Raw genomic sequence first — 20,389 nt, 5'->3', positions numbered from 1 at the left:
CCATAGAGAGAAGCTGGGTTTGGGAGTAAAGGGAAGGGTAACTGTTCAATCAAACTTGCAAGAACTCTTGCAGGGTACTCCCCAATATTGTAAACTTGATGCTCACATCACTGCTTTTTAAAGTGGATGCACTATGCGAGAAAGGTAGAGCTCCTAAAATTACCATCAGGACAGAGCTGCTGAAACTTACCATCTGACAGCCGCCAGGAAACAATATAAGGAGATTTTGCTGTAATTGCCTCTGGGTAGAGCTGTATATTGCTGCTGTCTCTTGCTCAAGAGGCCTAAAACGCTTGATAGTGGAATGACCAGAACACTGCCCTGTCCTTACATAGGGTACTGACATTCAGCTGGCTTTCGTGAACTTTAAACAGAGATTTTTCTATGTAAGAAGAATCGAACCATTTGCAACCAAAATGTGGGGAAATCTGCTTGCCTAAATTCCTTTCCCTTTATAGTAGGTAAGGGAGCAAAACGGTGTAGATCCTTAGACAATTAAAAACATGAATTTAATTATTTCCCCTTAGGAGAACACCACAAATTAACAAAGCTCATTCCCTGTGTGCTCTGAAAATGATAGACTGTAATTTAATTGGGTGATCCTATTTGTCACGTTGACCCCAAATTCTTTGGAAAGAGGCATGTCTTTGTCCCTAAACTAACTTGAGTGATCCTATTTGTCGTGTTGACCCCACATTCTTTAGAGAGACTTTTTGCTGTCCTGCATCTTCAGCACAGGCCTTTAAGTGGACGGGGGTCTGAAATCTAAAATTCTCCAATCATCCCATTTTTTTCTGTCCAGCTTCCCCAACACTAGCCTTTAAGTAGGGGGGTGCCTGAAGTCCAACATTCTCAAATCATGACATTTCTTTCTGTTGAGCTTCCCCAACAAAGGCCTTTAAGTGAAGGGTGGTCTGGAATCCAGAATTCACAAATCATCCCAATTTTTACTGTCCAACTTCCCCAACACAGTCTGGAAACAAACTGCTAAATCGCCCTGTGTTGTTATTAAAGAAAAACGTGTGGGTGAAGTCATAATTGCCATATGCTTTGTACCAATTGGTAAACAGAACTGCTAGCCATTTTAAGCACACAGGAAAATGGAAATTGTACAGCATTGCATACATAATTGTTTTTATTTTTTGATCAGTTGAAGTATTTCTTGAAGTGAAACTTGTAGAAAATAAATAATTGTGATATGTGTTCTTTTCAACCCACTTGTGTGTGTTTTTTTTTATGTTGCGAGAAGTTTATTGTGTTGTGCCACAGATAAAGTGGTGTTTGACAGTTTAGTGCAATTTTCTTAACATCTAATTCAAAAAATTGTAGTGTGGCGATAGCTGCCCTATAGTTAAGGTGAGTCTGAGACACATAGGAACCCCTCAAAATTCTATTGTTAATAACATTTGATTCAAGTAACGGATTGGACCAATATCTCAAAAGAGATTAAATGTCTGTGGGCCCCACCAGACTACAAGGTTTTGTAAAGATTCATAAATATTTTTAATGGTATTAGCGTCCAAAAATATTTTTTTCCAAAAATGTGGCCTATTTCACATTCATTATCCCATAGACAAAATAGGACACTTTTTGCCAAAGTGCACAGCCCAAACCGCTGGATGGATGTGGACCAGGCCCGAAACAACCCGGGCTCAAAGCGTTGACTCACACACCATGCATGGTTTGGGGTTATTTTCAGTGCAGTAGTGTGTTGTATCCTGCATATTTATGAATGAGGTCCTAGTCAGTGTAAGAGCTGTGTTGGAATGCTAGGGGAGCTTGGAGTGTTGGGGCACCTGGGGATTCCAGGGCAGACGGTTGAGGACTTGGAGCTGGGCAGGACACCGGGGAAGAAGCTACTGATGATCTCTCTCTACTATATTCAATACTGAACCTGTAACCAAGAGAATAAAGCGTGTTCCTTTTTTCTACATACCTGAGTCAGCCTGGTTCCTGGTCCTTGTTATTACTGGCTAAGTGTAGATCCTGCAGGAGGCAGGATACATCATAGTGTTTTAAATATTTGACAGAGAAGGGGGTTCCCCCATCCTCAAAACATGAGATATCTCCCACGGTGCAATGCAGTATCATGATTTTAAGAAATTAAATCAATGCCATCTTGTTTTTTCCTCGATCTGAGAGATATTTGCGGGCATAACCGAGGTTATGGGAAAATGAAATGCAGTTAAAAGCTATAGGCAGAGCAAAAACATAAAAATGCCATCAATGCCATCCTTTGAGGCAGAAGCCCCCATCCAGTGCAGGCTGCAGGAGCAGCCTATCCCCTTCAAAGGCCCCAGCAAGTCATAGGTAAGCCTGGGGGCTATTTAAAGGATAGTTCCAGGACTTTTTTTTTATTGTCCCTACGGTTCGGCCATGTGTTTTTAAGCATAAATCGGTAGATCGTAGAAAACTTTCCTATGGACCTTACCCGACTTTTCGTCCATTAACGCACTCGAAATCAGCCGCCATTTTCTGATAATCCTATCATTTCCCCCCATCGACCTGGCTCACCTGCTTTTGCGGCACTAAATCAAATCCCCCGCCCCTGAGCCTGACATCAGCAGTTGGTACCGCCCATTTCCCAACGCCAAAGCACGTTTCGTGTCAACAATCGCTGCGCCTCAGCTAATGACGTGTCGCCATGGAAATGGCAGGACGCCTCTTTCCTCAATAAGTATAAACACACCGTTTCACAACACACAGCAGCAGATTTTCGATTCCATTACTCTCTCTGTGTTACTTTGAGTATTCTGTGACTCGTTTCTGTGCTCTGGTCAGCTACCTTCGCCGCTTCTAGGCCTTGTGAACACCTGTACCATCTCTGTAAATTATTTTACTTTCTTTACCACACAATGGCTACAATAATGCCATATATGTACGAGCCCGAGTACACCGAGCAAGAACTACTGGAAAGGCAAGCATGCGAAAACGATGGGGATTCGGACGGCAGTTGGGAGGACCAGTCAACGGATGAAGAGCCTGGACCATGTCGCATGGACGGCGTCTCCACCTGGTGCACGTGCAATCGGTGCGAGCTAATGCCAACTGAGGAGGAGAACTGCTGCTGCCGTGAAAATTCCGGGTGCTTGGCCTACATTTCGGAAGGCGAGCCAAGTCCGCAATGCATCACCGAGCTGCCAGAGTTCAGGGAAGCCTGCCTCTCACGGACCATGTTGAGGATGATGATGATGCTTATGCACGAACTTCGCGGCACTGTTCGTCCGCGTAATCCGAGTAACGAGTAAGTATACTCTGGTTGTGATGTCAGTGATGCCACTACTATTTCATGGTCGTCTCCCACATATAAAATTACATCTACACATCATTCAAACGCATGTAAATTGGTTCCATTGCATCTTTCTTTTTCACAGGTGGTACAGGCTGGTGGCCTATCGTTGCTTCACTTGGTGGCTTCACGGGAGGCTCGGACACCGCGTTCGGAGAGTAATACCTGCCTGTGCGGTACTTGCCATTAGACAACATTTCCCCAGCGACAGTGGACAATACCGCGGATTTTCCCTGGATGTGCTGCAACCGGAACTTTACAATGTGTAATGTTTATTATTTATGTTCAATTGAAAATAAGATCTAAAATAAAACCCAACATATATTTTAACAATGGTTGTTTTGATTTTTTAAATGAATCTAGTGTGTCTCCATTGAATAGTCTTCCTGTGCCTTGTCTTGTCACACCACATGTCTCCGGCCAGCATCCTCCCTCACGCTGGCCGCCCACCTTCAATCCACATAACCGTTGAACCCATATGCAGCAGACATACATATGTTATTTTGCGGGTTGGCATCAAGCCTCCCGGCCTTGCCTCCTCCCCCAAAAATACTTACCACACCACTTTGTTCAAGCGTTGGCAATAAAAGGCCGTTGGATTTTATTGATACAAAACATGGTTATAGGTAAATAATCAATATGGTTGATCATAATAAATCATCCTTTTGGGCACCGGGTACAGAGATGACCCCCTCTGGCCCGTGCCGCCTTGCCATCACAGGCCAGCCTGCTGCTGACGAACTGCCTAGGCATCCAGGGTCTCCAGGGTGAACTGCACCCATATATTCTCCTGGGAGGCTGAGGTATTTATAAACTCACCCCCCTGCCTTCCATGTACTAGATCCTGCAGCCTGCCTCTTACATGCAGTTAGATGGCCTCTCCTTGGTGAGGCCCTGCGGCAAACGAGTCTTGTCTGCACGACCACCGCCCCAATCCACCCCCCCGCCCTATCAAAGGCAGTTCGCACCGGGGTACTTGTGCTGGCAAGTGGAGCTGTCAGGGAGCGATAAAGGCCAAGAGGTGCCAAATAGCATGTACACTTCAAAGTGGTCAATAGAGCATGGGTTGTTGTTCCCATGTCTACCTCCAGACCCCGTGTCTCCTGCCAAGCATTCCCCCTCACGCTGAACGCCCCCCTGCAATCCACATAAGTGTGTCTCCATTCACAAGTCTTCCTGTGTCTTGTCTGCACGACCACCGCCCCAATCCACCCCCCGCCCTATCAAAGGCACTTCGCACCGGGGTACTTGTGCTGGCAAGTGGAGCTGTCAGGGAGCGATAAAGGCCAAGAGGTGCCAAATAGCATGTACACTTCAAAGTGGTCTATAGAGCATGGGTTGTTGTTCCCCTGTCTACCTCCAGACCCCGTGTCTCCTGCCAAGCATCCCCCCTCACGCTGGACGCCCCCCTGCAAACCGCATAATGCCACGACATATACACGTCATTCATTCACAAACACACCCCTGTTTCGAATTCTTTATAACCCACTTCATATTTCTAATGAGAACTTCTTTACGCTTTGCTAGTCAACCCGTGAAGGTGCTGGTTATCTGCTCTTCGTCTCTGTGAACTTCCGTGACCACTTTGAGGAAACTCGTCAGTTTGCAACCTGTGAACTGCTCCCTGTTCTACGACAAGAAACTACTCTGATCCCTGCATCTAACTGTTTGTTCGTCAAGGTAAGGCCATGTACCATAATCATTTTGCGTCCAATTTCTTTTCGTTCAAGACAGTACATGCAAGGAACTAGTCACATGTTCTGAGTTTAGTCAAATTATTTTTCTATTTTTTTAAAGTTATTCAAATACTTATCCGCATGTGAATAACGTGTATAGTTCCAAGAACCAAAACGAACCTTGCATTGGACCTTTTATGTGTCATTTAATTTTTTAACACATTGGTATTCATAGAGAATTGTTGATCTTTACTTTTCAGAACTTTCCACAATGCCTGCCTGTTCCATTGGCGGTTGCCCTTCGAAGACTCATAGTAAATCTGAAGGTACTATAATGCATGTTTTCCCTAAGACAATAGATCAGATAAGAGAATGGGTCCGATATTGCGGATATCCACCGTCTGAGCTTGAAAGTAGAGTCCTAGAAGTCTTTGCGGACAAGAGGGGTGATCGATACCGCATCTGCAGCAGGCACTTTAGCTCAGACATGTACTCCACATCATTGCTAATAAAGAAGAACACACCGCGAGCGAAGCGAAAATTGCTCTCAACCGCTATTCCCACTCTATTCGTCCACATCCCTCCACTGGTGAGTCAAGTTTACGTATTTATCTCTCGGCCTTGCGGTAGTGTGTAGCATTAGCTAACAATAATTTCCCCATTTATGTATCCACTCAATATGAAGCCGGAAGATTCTCCATCCGTGTCGTTATTGCAGTCATCAGCCACTTCAAGCGCCTATCGGGTAATCTTACTTAGCTATTCTGCCACTGACTTGTTTTAGGCATGTAAATCAATAGTTTTAATTTATCGTGTGATTATTTTACCTAATGGTACACCCTTGTACTCGTATTCTAGTCTTTGTTTTCAGTTATAATTATTGTTATCCAAAATAATGCAAGTACTGTCTTTCAGGGAGATGCTGAGGAGTCCAACGCATTGACGACAACCGTTGATGTCACTCAGATGCTCGAGGTACGTTTCCGGACAGTTCCATCGATGGAGATCATCAGATCTTGCATTCTTGTAGCGTGATTGTTACACACAATGTTTCTTTCGTTTTTAGCCATTGATATGTCCTTCTGTCGTCGCCCTCCTATGTGCCTTCTTTTTTCAATATAGTGTTCATTACTAATGAAAGTCCTATGTTTCAGGGAGTCGATGGAGCATTAGTCCAAGAAGAAGGGGGAGCATGCAGTTACGGGTCGGCGCAACAGCTTGCAGAAGTGTGCACCACAGTTACATCGTCCCTTGATGTTCTTATGCATTTCGAGGTATGGATACTGACAGTTCGATCAAGCAAAATCATATGACGTGATTACATCCGCTATACTTCCTTCTTTATTAACGCAAGTACTATGTTTCAGGGAGATGACGGAGCTTCTTCTACAAGAACATCACCCCTAGTAGTAGATGCAGATCTCTGGGTGGTGACACTTCCAACGATCGAGCAAATCGAATCATATTTAGATATCCATTATTTATTTTAGACAACTGATCATTTGTGAAGGTCTATTTAGATGAGCCGTTGACGCCTGCACAAAGTTTATGTTCTTTTTAACAAAATAGAAAACCATACTAATGCAATTACTGTGTTTCAGGGAGTTACTGAAGCATCATCTTCAATAATTTCATCAATGGAAGTCTATGAGGAGCCCGAGGTATGGATCTTGACAGTTCCATCTAACTAGATCAACAATGCGTGAATAATTGTCGTTTGAATGTTCTACACAAAGCGTTCATTCGTGTTTTGCTATTGAGCTGTACGTGGGTATTGGTCCCCAAGTACATTTTGTGTTTTAAATATTATTATACATACTAATGAAAGTTCTATGTTTCAGGGAGTCGATGCAGCGTCAGTGCGTGATGGATGTGCTTATCATGAAAATATAGTCGTTGCAGCGCAAGAGGAAGTGGAGACATGCACACACGAGTCGGAGCAACAGCGTCCCGATGTTGAAGTTCGAGGCAAGAAAGTTTCAAATAAAAGAAAGCAAAAGAAGGTTAGTGTCCTGGTCACTATATTATGTTGTTTTTCACTGTTAATAGTTCAATACTGTAAGTTGTGTTTAAACTGAACATCCCTTTTCCAATCTGTCCTCTAGTTGCGAGTGGGTGTACGAACTAGATCTACACAGACAGTGAAGCGAACGAGAGATGTTGCTTGTCAAACCTTTTGACAGGGACTTGAGACTGGAGATGCATCGTGCCAATGGGAAGAATATGAAGTGATTGACATCGGAGCTATACCACATCCAGCCATTGATAGTGAATGTCCTCCTGGTAGTTCGGATGCAGTCGGAGATCAATTCACAGAATCCACACCCGCAAAAACTAAGACCGCGAGAAAGTTGAAGAAATTGTTTTATTCACCCATTGCCGGCGAAGGAACAGATGTTGCAATGGAAGAGAATGAAGTGGACGACAATGAACACCATCAATATCACTGAACATAGCGGAAGACGATATCAGAGATTCCACTTTTCATGTGAGTGACATGTCCTCAACGTTACAGGCCGAACCAGCTGGGATGCAGAGTGACAGTATAAGGAAAGAGGCCAAATTCATTGTATTCGATAGTTGTTTGATTGATATTATTATTCGGATGAAATGTGGGCATTCGGTTGGTGGGGAAGTATGTGGGGAGCCATTGATTAATGTGACTCGTACAATTCGAGGCACTAACCTTAAAATACATGCCACCTGTACAAAATATCATCCTTTCTCATGGTCTGCACAACCCATGCTGGGGCAACTGCCAGCAGGCAATCTATTTTGTGCAGCGGCTGCACTTTTTAGTGGTTCAAGTTTTAAAAAGTTAGAGTCTTTCTTTCAGTTTGTGGGAATCCATTTCATTGCGAAAACTCAGTTCTACAAATACCAAACCGATTATCTATTTCCAGCCATTAGCGAAGCTTGGAGAATGGAAAAAATGTCTATTGATAGTACATTCGCGGGCAAACGGTTCAGGCTAGCCGGTGATGGACAGTGCGACAGCCCAGGATTTTCAGCCAAGTACTGCACCTACCACTTTCAGGACATGGAAAGTAAGAAAATTGTGAGTTCGGTGGTCGTGCAGGTGTCACAAAGTACATCCTCAGTGGCCATGGAGAAAGTTGGCTTTGTAGCATCATTGCAAGAACTACAATCGCGGGGAATGGTGATCGACCTGATAGCCACGGACAGACACGTTTCAATTGCCCAGACAATGAGAGAAGAGTACAAAAATATAAATCACCAATTTGACGTTTGGCATCTTGCAAAAATAATCAATAAAAAAATGTCGGCTGCAGGTAAAAAAAAAGATATGCAAGGTATTTCACAGTGGTCCAAGTCAATCAGCAACCATCTTTGGTGGAGCTCAAAAACATGTGGAGGGTCGTTGGAAATTCTACTGGAAAAATGGCGGTCAGTAATGTTACACTGTAGCAACGTTCACCGCTGGACCACAAACCAACATTTCCACAATTGTGAACATGGCCATTTGTCCACAGAGGAGGCACGGAAGAAGAAGTGGTTGATTCCTTCATCACCCACTCACAAAGCCATTGAAAAGATTGTATTTGATAAAACTATAACAAGAGATTTGAGGGGACTCACGGAATTCTGCCACACAGGAGATTTGGAGGTGTTCCACAATATGTGCCTAAAGTACAGGCCAAAACGATTGCATTTTGGCATGGAGGGCATGATAAATCGGACTCTTCTAGCGGTCTTGGCACATAACCATAATGTTGGCGGTCAACAAAGTAGGACGACCGGAACTTTAGGGACGCTTCGCTACAATAAGGCCTTCACAAAAAGAAGTAAACAATGGGTTATCAAACCAGTGTTTGAGGATATGCAATATGACTTTATTGAGAGACTTATTGTTGATGTCCTAGATAGGCACATACATGGAGTTGTGAACGAACCTGTGCAGGGGACAACTGCATTGCCACCCAACATTGCCTCTGTTCCATGTCCACCTAAAGAAGAGCTCATTGAGAAATACACATCACGGTTTAAATGATTGTAATTTGATTGTCTGTTCTCTCGAGTCTCCTCATGTCGCAGGCCCATTGAATATGTGTAGCTATGTAATGTGTAAATAAAAGTGATTGCTCAGTGTACATGCAATGTGTCTCTCCACCCTTGCCCCTCCCTTCACCGTGCAGTAGTGCGAACCACCCGGGTGTCACCTGTGACTTTGCTCTCGAGTCTCCTCATGTCGCAGGCCCATTGAATATGTGTAGCTATGTATTGTGTAAATAAAAGTGATTGCTCAGTGTACATGCAATGTGTCTATCCAACCTTGTTCATTTGCGCATTAAATTAAACCAAACAGTAATATAAATCATTTTTCAAAAAATATAGAATGTCTCCGTATTTATGGTTCTCTGGGGCTGCAAATGCACGCAGACAAAATGCAAAGATGGAGTGTAAATTTCAAGTCCTGTGAGATGGCCTTACACTGAATGTAGCTAACTAGGAATGTGTGCTCGTTCAAAGTGAAGGTCAGCTGCTTTGATTTTTTGCTCGGGTGCCGGAATGGCCCACGACTCAGTATAAGGTTCTATTGTTATTTGACCTTGACAGGCCGGGACCATCCCGAAAGACTTCTTTTTGGGGATGTGGTGCAATAACGTAAGAAACGATAATGAATAACATTTCAGAAACGATAGCCATTTAATGTTCGTTCATTAGAAGAAATAACGTCGGCATAGAAGGAGTGGTATTTCGGGGCTGCCCTACGCACAGACACAATGGAAAATGCAAATATAATGTAAGTAACTCTTTAGATGAGTTTATACTGCAATTTAATTACTATACAGTAGCTTTAAAGACGGGTTAAGTTGTACTTGTTTGTTCTATGTGGCATATTGTTTTGTACCGCGCACTATCTTGAGGAGAACCATCTCCTTTTATGGAAGCACCTCAAAACCTTCCTCTTTGCTTCTGCTTTCTCTCTCCCTCTCCCCTGCTACAACTGGTCCACTGTCTGCGACCTCGGTCCTGGGCCCTTCCACTCTCCACCTGCACTGCCTCCCTGTCAACCCCTGCACTGGGGGACTGTCTCAGTATCCTAAAGCCCCCCCTTGACGTATAATACCCAGTTGCACTGTCCTAGCTATGAAATAATTTCCCGACCTAATATATAAAATGAATAATTTTAATAAAGATCTGATGGTGAGACTAATTTCATTTTTTATGTTTTTAAAACAGGTACATCCTTCATTATTGTCTGTGTCACGAGTACCAGACACCGGCGGATGGCTTCTACAACCGCCAGTTGCTTCTCCGCGTGAACAACGTTAGCACCCTGACCATTTTATGGGACGATCGCCAAGTACAAGTATGCCCTTACGCGGTACTAACGGCTAGATGCAACATACAGACCGTTGTGGTGGCCTAGTGCCTCGTTGTTGGAACAGCCATGCGATTATCAGTGCGACCGAAGAGCTTATTTTATCGTAAACCAACACCCTGTGTACTGCACACGAACATCGCTTGCCTCAAGACGAACTATTTTGGATCGAGAGCAAAGAAAAATGCAAATCGCAGAATATTCTCTAAACATTTGATGTCCAATAAATGTACTTTGCCAAATGTACAATCTTGCCGTTTGCTTTTAAACCACAGTTTCATATTCCGAATTGTGGCGCTGTATTGTGAGATGATCTAAGACCCTGTGTACAGCAAAGGAACATTGCGTGCCTCAAAACAAACTTTTTGGAACGTGAGCAAATAAAAATGCAAATCGCTGAATATTCTCTAAACATTTGATGTCAAATAAATGTACTTTACCAAATTTACAATCTTGCGGTTTGATTTAAAAGTACACTTTCATATTCCGAATTGTGGCGCGCTGTGTTGTGAGTTAATCTGTGTTGGTTTCCGGGTTCTGTGTGGAGTCGCGTAGAAGACGCCTGGGCGCGTTTGCCTACGCAGCACAGTCACGTCACGGATAGAGGCGGGGAATATGAATGTTTTGATAAAGTCTGTTTCAGGGGCGGGGGATTTGATTTAGTGCCGCAAACGCAGGTGTGCCAGGTCGATGGGGGGAAATTATAGGATTATCAGAAAATGGCGGCTGATTTCGAGTGCGTTAATGGACGAAAAGTCGGGTAAGGTCCATAGGAAAGTTTTCTACGATCTACCGATTTATGCTTAAAAACACATGGCCGAACCGTAGGGACAATAAAAAAAAAGTCCCGGAACTATCCTTTAAGACAAGTTTGCCAGAAACTAACCCGCTCGGCATGCAACAGCAACATTATTATTTTCATGGTTCCACAGTAGCCTGTGTAGGCTCTCTCTGAGGCTCAGGCCATGGGACCGACATTGCAGATATTTGTTTTCAACTCTGGCATCTACAAACCACGAGGTTTGCCGTTTTAAGATGCCCAACCCTGATTTCTGAACAGACATTTGCAGCAGCATCTAAGGAAGCCAGTCACCGGGCACTGGCAGGTGAAAGCCGGCCCCGACGAAGGCAACCGAAAAATGCTCTCCCTGACAGAGACTGACAGAGCATCACAAGCTCCGAGCGCCGTACTCTGACTATTCTATCTATGCCAAATTCTAACATCAGTAACCTTACTGAGATTCATTTCCTAAACTGCTGCTCGAATTCTCCTCTATCCGCAAGCACCTGCGCTCAAACAGTGAGAATTCTGCAAACATATCTTTGATCAATCGACACATGTTAATACATGACCCTGTCTATTACATGACTAGCCAGCTCACCCGTGCCACGTACACCCCCAATAGCTGCCCCTTCTTACCCCGTGCCCACCCGCATGCTGTCTACTCGTGGCATCCGTCACTACACCTACAAACAGCCCCTCTGGCTCATAATTGCCCATTACCTGGCACCCATTGACTACCAGCCGTCCATATCCACAACCCGTCCCCCGACTGCATTAAGCAGTGATTGCTGGCCATACCCCATCCACCAAGGCCCTACAGCTGGCTATAGCAGTCACGTCCTGGTCCCTACTGCACTCCCTCCGCTCACCATTCCAGCATTCTCCAACCAATATCGAATACTTGCCCCACTGCATTCACTCTGTGACTGTCACTACAACTAGCTAATGTAACGTGCCCTGTGTGTACCCTGTGTTTTTAAACTACAACTAGATGATGTAACGTGCCATTTACTCACACTGTGATTATACCTGCTACATGCTACTAGCTAATGTAACATGCCCTGTGTGCACCCTGTGTTTTTAAACTACAACTTGATTATATAACATGCCCTTTGTTCATTGTAATGTCTCCAGCAATTAGTGGCCCACCCACCCCCTTGATATCATACTCTCTTGCTGCCCCCTATGAGCTCACCATTCAAAGATCACAGACATTGCCTGCCTGCCTTCCGTGAGCCTACCTGCCCACACAAACCTGACTAGTCCTACTCCTCTCTGTCCACATGGCACCACAGGCCCCATCACACTCAGAGGACATACCCCCACACCCTTACCTCATGCCCTGCCTACCAACCCACCGAATTGACGGCAAACTAAGACCTGCAACTGCCCAAACTTCCCCCAGACTTCCAGCTGACACCCCAGATCCACTTCTATGAGAAACCAGCTCCTTGGAGACCGCTCCTGCCACAGACCATCCTCACCCAAACATAAACCTCACACCATCAGACCTGCCACACACAAGCTCAAGGCATGCACCGTGGTCAAGACAACCAAAGCACCAGCAACCGACACTGCAGCTATCGCCAACAATCCCAGCAGAAACAAAGGTGCACCCACAGCCTCACCACACTCACCACTGAAGTGCACCCTAATAAACGCTAGGTCACTCCCTGCTCACGCCACAGAGATTCATGACCTGATCACCGACCTGGACCTAGACAGCCTCACCCTCATTGAAACATGGCTTCATGAAGCATCCGGCCCCTCCATCTGCCTCACACTCCCACCAGGTTACACTATGTTCCACAAGGACAGAACCACCAACAAAGGAGGTGGGCTGATACTCATCGCCAAAGACTCACTGACCATAAGACAGATCAGCTCAACATTCGACGAACACACAGACGCGCTATCGATCAAGCTTGCCATCTCCTCCAATGAGACAATTACCATACATGCCATATATCGCCCGCTGGACCCACTACTAGAATTCCAAGCCAACCTTCTCCATCAGATAGGACACAACTTGAAAAACAATAACAAACCCATTGTCCTAGGCAACCTTTATCTTGGCCTCGGAGACCCCACGGACAAACAAAGCAAAGCCCTTGACAAAGCTCTCCATGACCTAGGCTTCATCCAAAGAGTCACCGACCCTACACACATCAAAGGGCGAGTACTGGACTGGATATCAGGCTACAACTGTGACATAGACATCAGTTCCATCACGCCATGCCCCTGGACTGACCATCTCCTCATACACTTCTTTATCCCAACTAAACCACTAACTAAGCCTAAGGCACCCACCCCTCCAGCTATACCCAGATCGGCCAGGCTCCTTACTAAAAAAAGGATACTCCCCCTCCTAGAGGCTGCATCAGCCCTGAGGCCTCCCTTTTCTACGGACCCGGTTGCACTAGTTGACACATACAACTCAGCCATCAAAGCAGCCAGAGAAGCCATTGCGCCTTTAACCAAGAAAAAATCTAAAACAAGGAAACACTCCAACTCCTGGTTCACACAAGAGCTACTAGACCTAGCCCTAAAACGAACAGCACTAACCACATAGAGAGACTGCCTGACCCAACCCACACTAGAGGCCTACAAATCCCTTGCCTTCCGTTACAAAAAAGAAATCACCCTTGCCAAAGCCGCATGCTAATGCTGATTCTGAGATGAAGAAACTATTTGCTTCTCCCCCCCCCCCACCAATACCCAGGAAGCAGTCAAAGATGAAAGATGGTGCAATAATATACAAACAGCCATGCTGCACAAAATAGATACACTCAAAGAGAAAATAAAAAAAACCACCTCAGTGCCTTGCCTAAGGCCAATCCTCCCCCGAGCCCAGCACTCACTTATGACATTAAGGTTACTAAAGCCTTCTCCTTCACACTAGTCACGGAATCTGAAAGTTACAGCCATCATGGAACGCATCAAGCTCTCCTCATGCAAGGGCGACATCTGCCCCGCTGCACTCATCAAAGAGTGCAGAGAGCCACTAGCGCCACATATCACAGCTATCATCAATGCTTCTCTTTCCACGGGCATAGTCCCGACTGCTCTTAAAGAAGCCTGGGTTCGTCTGCTTCTCAAAAAACCCTCTCGACCCAGACATGCCTAGCAATTACAGACCCATAACAACCGTTCCATTCCTGCTTAAGATAGTGGACAAGTCAGCACACCTCCAGATTCAACAAGTTCTTCTTGGCAAGAGGCAATCAGGTTTACGACCACGACGCTGAACCAAGGCCACCCTACTCGATTTAAAAATGCAAATTGAACAAACCACAGACAAAGGTAAACCAGCTCTACTCTTGCTGCTTAATCTGTCTGCCGCTGGTAGATCACATGACCCTAAGCAGCCAACTCAAGAAGGCAGCTCACTTCTCCCAGCAAGCTACCACGTGGATCACCCCCTTCCTTGATGGAAGACGAACAAGGGTATTTTCAGACCAAGCATGCGCCACCCCCACCCCCATCCACTGCAGATCTACAACATTTGTACGCTCCCACTCTTCAACGACCTGGACATCCACAGCATAACCTACACCAACTATGCCCATGATACGCAAATATTACTCCCACTCACCGGCTCCTATGAACATGACGCTGCCAGGCTCAGTGAGATCTATGCCATCATCCAGGCCTGGATGGCGGCTAATGGCCTTTGTCTCAATGGAGACAAGACCAAAATACTCCTAGTAGTTACTAAACAAATACTCAACAAATTGGACAGCAAATACTCCTCCTATAGACAACACTTCCATCACCACATCAGAAACAGCCAAAACATTGGGAGTCTACATAGACTCCACCCTCTCCATGTGAAGACAAGTTAGCGCCATCGCCTCCTCGGCACCAAGATCATAAATGCTGTCAAACCTTACCTCTCCCCTAGAAACTGCCTGTCCATAGCCAGAGCCACAGTAGGGGCAAGATTGGACTACTACAATGTCCTATTCATAGGGACTTCAACCAATAACTTAAAGAAACTCCAAACCACACAACACAATGCCATCAGAGCAGCCCTTAGCATACTCAAAAGGGAGCACATATCCCAAGCCAGGAAGGACGCCCATTGGCTCCCAGTAAAAGAGCACATCCTCTTTAAAACCCTCTCCACCACACACGCATGCCTAGCAAACACAGCACCTCCCTATCTCTCAAAAACCATTCACTGCACCACATTAGAAAGACCTAAACGGACCCAACACTGCAACCTGCTCTCCTTCCCAACCTTTAAAAGAGCCAAAGCTGGAGGCGCTATCTTTGCAGTCTTAGCGTCAAGAAATTGGAATGCACTACCACCAACACTCAGGAAAGAGACCTCACACTCAGTTTTCCGCAAGATGCTAAAAACTCAACTCTTCCACTAACCTTCCACCACAAACACACCTTCCAAAAACTGTGTACCTTACCCCTCTGCACTTTAACTTACCGGAATATGTATGCAAGCTGCAAATATGCCTTAAACTGTACCTGAACTGCATGTAAAATTTACATTTAATGTTGTTTGTCTAAGCAAGTATCCTGTAACAGCGCCACAATGCCTAAGGGCCGATGCGCGCAATATAAATGCAAATATATAAAATAAAATAAGGTAGAGGTGCGGGGCTAGCCAGAGGGCAGTGTGTGAAATTTGGGAGTTGGAGGGGGGCCCAGGGACCGAGTTTGCATCACAAAGCTTTCTGTAGCCTTGGCTGACATCTGTAAGCAAACTGCATCACAAAGCAGCATGTTTTTTATGCTGAAAGAGAGAGGGCAGGGGTAGTGAGAAGGCCGTCTGGGGAGTGGGGGAGATGGCAAAGATGAGGGGGGCACTTGCTGATGACCTGGGGGGCAGGGAAGTGTTTGTTTTTTTTCAGTCTTTTTGCAGGTAATCACGGCTATATCCGAGGCTACAAAGGACTGCATTTACCTGCGTGTTAGATTAATTCTGTTTACGCAGCTATGTTTTTGGGCACCTGTGTGTGGCTCACAGAGCAGAGTATGAGCTGGTGGCAGCTCCATGCTGAGTTTGACAGGTGCTCTGAGTATCTTCCATTTTGGGATACCCAGGCCCTGCCATTGGAATCAGTTTATTCCTGATAGGAAACAAGATGGCCCCTGTGGCCTCTTGCTGTCTATCGGCTGTTACCTAGTTTTCCCAAAGTCCTGGGAAGGCCTGACTCTGTCCCTTCCCCCTGACTGGCTGTTGGGTGGAAGTTCCATATATGGTGTTGTTGTTGAAGTCCAGGCCAGACTGGCTGGAGCCTTCCCAGTGAATGTATGTTGTATTTACACCCTGTGGGTGGGACCTGGCTGAATGGAGTGTGTGACCAATATGCACTTCTTGTTGTGGATGTCTGGTTTCTGGTGTTTGACACAATGACTGAGACAGCCCTGCCCGAAACTGGCATGAATGCAGTGTTGAGTGTTGAATGGCTGGGTACTTGTCCCAATACACATAACCTGTTGTGAGTGTCTGGAGAGAAGTAAATGGCTTGATTGGCTGCCTTCATGCATGAATGCCCTTCTGACCGATTGGTTGCCTGAGTGTGACCCAGCAGAATGAATGGGAGATCAACTAGTATATCTGGGGGCCTCTCACTGCTACAATTTGTGTTCAGAAGCTAAAGTCCAAACTACGAAGAGTAACTGGAGTGAAACGGAAGCTTGACCTTGAAGCCCTGCTGGAAGAGAAGAATTGATGTTGCCCTTCTTCATCAATCTGAAAACTCCTGTGTCTCCAAGGACTGACCAAGAGAGGACCTGGTAAGGCGCCCTCTTCCCGAGCTACGAGGGACCATCGTGCACCAGCTGATCTTTGCCAAAGCTCCCTGGTAGACAGGCCTGTGACAGGCTGCCGACCGGAGACGGGGACTGCCACGTAATCCCAAAGAGAAGCGCCCGGACTGCTGTCTGCCACTGTCGATGACCACCGTCGCCGACTGGAGCCGCCATGCTCCTGTTGCCTAAAAACTTTCGATTCACGGACGCGCTCCTCCCACCACCTCCCGCCTTATCCTGCCGGAGAAGGCTAGGCCGTCGACATGCCACGGAGCATCCACCGGTGGGTTTCCCGCCACCCAAAGACCACAGAGATGCCGATGACTTGACGCCCTTGCTGGGCCACAGTTCTTCAAAATCTTTGCGGTCCTGAACTATCGACACAGAGGTGCCCTGCACTCCTCTTCCTTGGAGGACGTTTATGCTTCCCCGTCAATGAGCACCGCTAGGAAAGAAGCTGTCACTTCACCGTCATAGTTCACCCTGTTCTCCGTCAGACGTTCGACGACCCGTGACTCCTGCCTTAAAGGGAGGGCACTCAAGAAGGGCCGTCGATTCCCCGACGAGGAACGCTACAACGCCAGGTACTTTGGGGTTGCAGAACTATTGGAAAGTCTCTTGTGAACAATATATGGACTGGGTTTGTGATTTATCTTTATTCTACAGGTTGCCCAGGTGGGGGGATCTCCACAGAGAGCTATATCTAGGTATCGGGGCCAGTATTCTGCCTCTTGTTCTAACCAACTGCTTTCCTCTTATATCTATTGTTGGTTACCGTTACAAACTGATTTGTGTGTCATTTAACCATACAGTTGATGCACTTTAAAGAGATCTAATAGTAATTGTGGTACCACGTAGAACTGTATATTTGCCATTATAGATAACCGAGTAAAAAGTGAGTTACCGTGATATTGTACATAACCTTGAATATTAATTATATAAAGACTGTGTTTTAACTAATTTAGTGTGAGGACATTCCTTTGTGGGTGGTTGGGGACTACACTGTAAATTAGTGTTTAAGAACCAGCCTGCATCACCTCCTGAGAAGCTAGGCCTTGACTGTTCGTCCATTGCTACCACAATAGAGAATCTTGGCTGTGGCCCTCTGTGCCTCTCCTCTACCATATAAAGAAAAGTACAGACACTCCCCTCTGTTCTTTACACTGGTGGCAGCAGTGGGATGCTTATGGTTTTAAGAGTCAGGGCATAACTGTGCCAGTTACAAAATATCTGCACTTTGTTAAATTGAGGTTTAGTTGTATACAAGATAACTGCATTACAAGCAATGGAGTCTATTGCAAATGGTAGATTGACACGGATGATCTTATAGGCTCTCCAGAGTGCTTGTGAAGCCATGGAGTTAAACTTTACGGATAAGTATAGGGCTGAGCTGATAGCTGCCCTGGTGGACTACCAGACTGATGTTGAAACTCTTGAAGGGGGGGATGCAACCAATGAGGACTCTGCCCCTGGGGATGTTGCTGAATCTGATTCTGGGAATGCTACCATTCCTGCTGCCTCTGTTCCAAACCCCAGCACTGCTCTTCAGGGGGAAGCCCTGAAGATTGAACTTTTAAAATTGGAGCTACAACGGGAGCAGTTAGCCTTTCAATACAAAAAGTTGGCAACAGAAGCTGAGTTGAAGAAAGAGGAGTTGGCACAGCAAGTGATATTCAAAGATAGGGACACTGAGCACTAAAGAATCCAGCTAGAGAAAGCTAGAGTGGAGACTTCAGCTAAACCAGTTGAGACTGACATGTCCCCAGCCACCAAGTTTATGAAAGATTTGGTTGGTGTGTTTGTGGAGGGTTCTGATATCCTCCAGTGGATTGAAGCATTTGAGATGGCTTGTGCAATGTATGATGTTGATAAGCGAGATTGGGATACGTGTTTGTTAAGCAGAGTGCCTCAGACTGGATATGACTGTATTCTGAAACTGAGTGTGGAAGAAAGGGGTCAGTATGAGTGCATGAAGTCTGCTTTGATTGCCAAGTTGACAAGGCAACTACCCAATACCAGGGATTTTAAGAAGAGAGAGAATGTGTCTTGGGTTGACTGGGTGAGTGCTGCGCACAAGAACATCATGGGGTGGATTGATGGTTCCAAAGTGAAAACGTTTATTGAATTGCCCCACCTGTTATTTTTTGAGCATTTTTCTGAAGCCTGTTTACCAGAGCTGCGTCAGTATGTTGCTGACCAGAACATTTTAGATCCCGTTAAGCTGGCCAGGCTAGCTGACAAGTCGGTCTCCCCCCTGGTGTCCCCTAAGGACCCCAGTGGGAAAGACAAGGACAAAGAAAAGGGGACCATTCAGAAAGCTGAGGAGGCCAACAAGCAATCACAGTCGGGTAAACCAACACCTTCCTCTCCGAAGACCCTCAAATCTAGTGGGGATAAGTCATCTGTGGGTGGGAATAAGAGTAGTTGTCCACCTGCTGCAAAGCAGGCTCCCAGTGGTTCCAGTACCGTACCCCACATTCCTGGCACCTGTTGGGAATGTGGTGCTGTGGATCACAAGAAGGGTGACTCCAAGTGTAAAGGTAAGGCACTTGGAGTACAGGCTGTCAGCCTGAGCTACCTTTACCCCATGTCTGAGGTGGAGGCCACTGTCCTCCCCTCCTCTACAGGGATCACCTTTGGTGCTCCTGTAGAGATTTCATTAGTGTCCCTTGGGGCCTGGGACCAGTATGCAGAAGTGCTGGCGACTATCCCACAGAACACCCGTAGGTTTTTGAGAAGTGTCCTCTTGAATGGCCAGCCCTCTACTGGCTTGAGAGACACTGGGAAAGCATGACATTGGTGGACAGGACCCTGCTCAAGCCAGAGGACTATGTAGGTGCTCCTCTGAGAACTACCAGGTTAGCTGGTCGGCCTCCCAAATTATCTCCTGTAGCCTAAGTCACACTCTTGATTGGAGACAAGACAGCAAAGTGTTCTGTCCTGGTTCAGGACAATGTCCCTGCTAACATTCTGTTAGGACATGATGTAATGGAGTTGGGGTTGATCTCAGATGGTCTCCCCATGGCTGCTGCTGCAGTCACTAGGTCACAGGTGACACAGGGTCTGGCTGTGAGTCAGGCACCCGAGCCAAAGGCAAGGCCTAAGGCAATAAGACGGAAGAACAAGAAGGCCACCTCTGTAAAGGGGGCTCCTTCTCTTCCTGCTGTTCCTACAGCACCCATTGGGATCCATGCTCCGGACGGGCTGGGTCCTGTGAGGGAGAAGAGGTAGAAGGCTCTCCTGTGGTAGAGGTCCTCAACCCGGAGGATCATCCCGACCTTCAATGCTTGTTAGCTGAAGGGGGACCCTCCCGGGCGGACTTCTGTAAGAGAGAGTGCCACTCTCTCGAGGGTATGAGGAAACGGGCCCTGTCCTAGGCACAAGGAAAAGTGCCTAGGACATTCCGGATCTAATGGGATGGTGAGCTACTTATTAGTGAGCCCACTGAGCCTGAACCTGGTGCCCTCAAGAGGTTGGTGGTACCCCAGGTTTACAGGCCCTTCCTTCTGCAGTTGGTG

Source organism: Ambystoma mexicanum, chromosome 8, assembly GCF_040938575.1.
Source record: "Ambystoma mexicanum isolate Mex_15411 chromosome 8, UKY_AmexF1_1, whole genome shotgun sequence".
NCBI lineage: Eukaryota > Metazoa > Chordata > Amphibia > Caudata > Ambystomatidae > Ambystoma > Ambystoma mexicanum.
Note: the sequence above shows the minus strand (reverse complement) of the source record.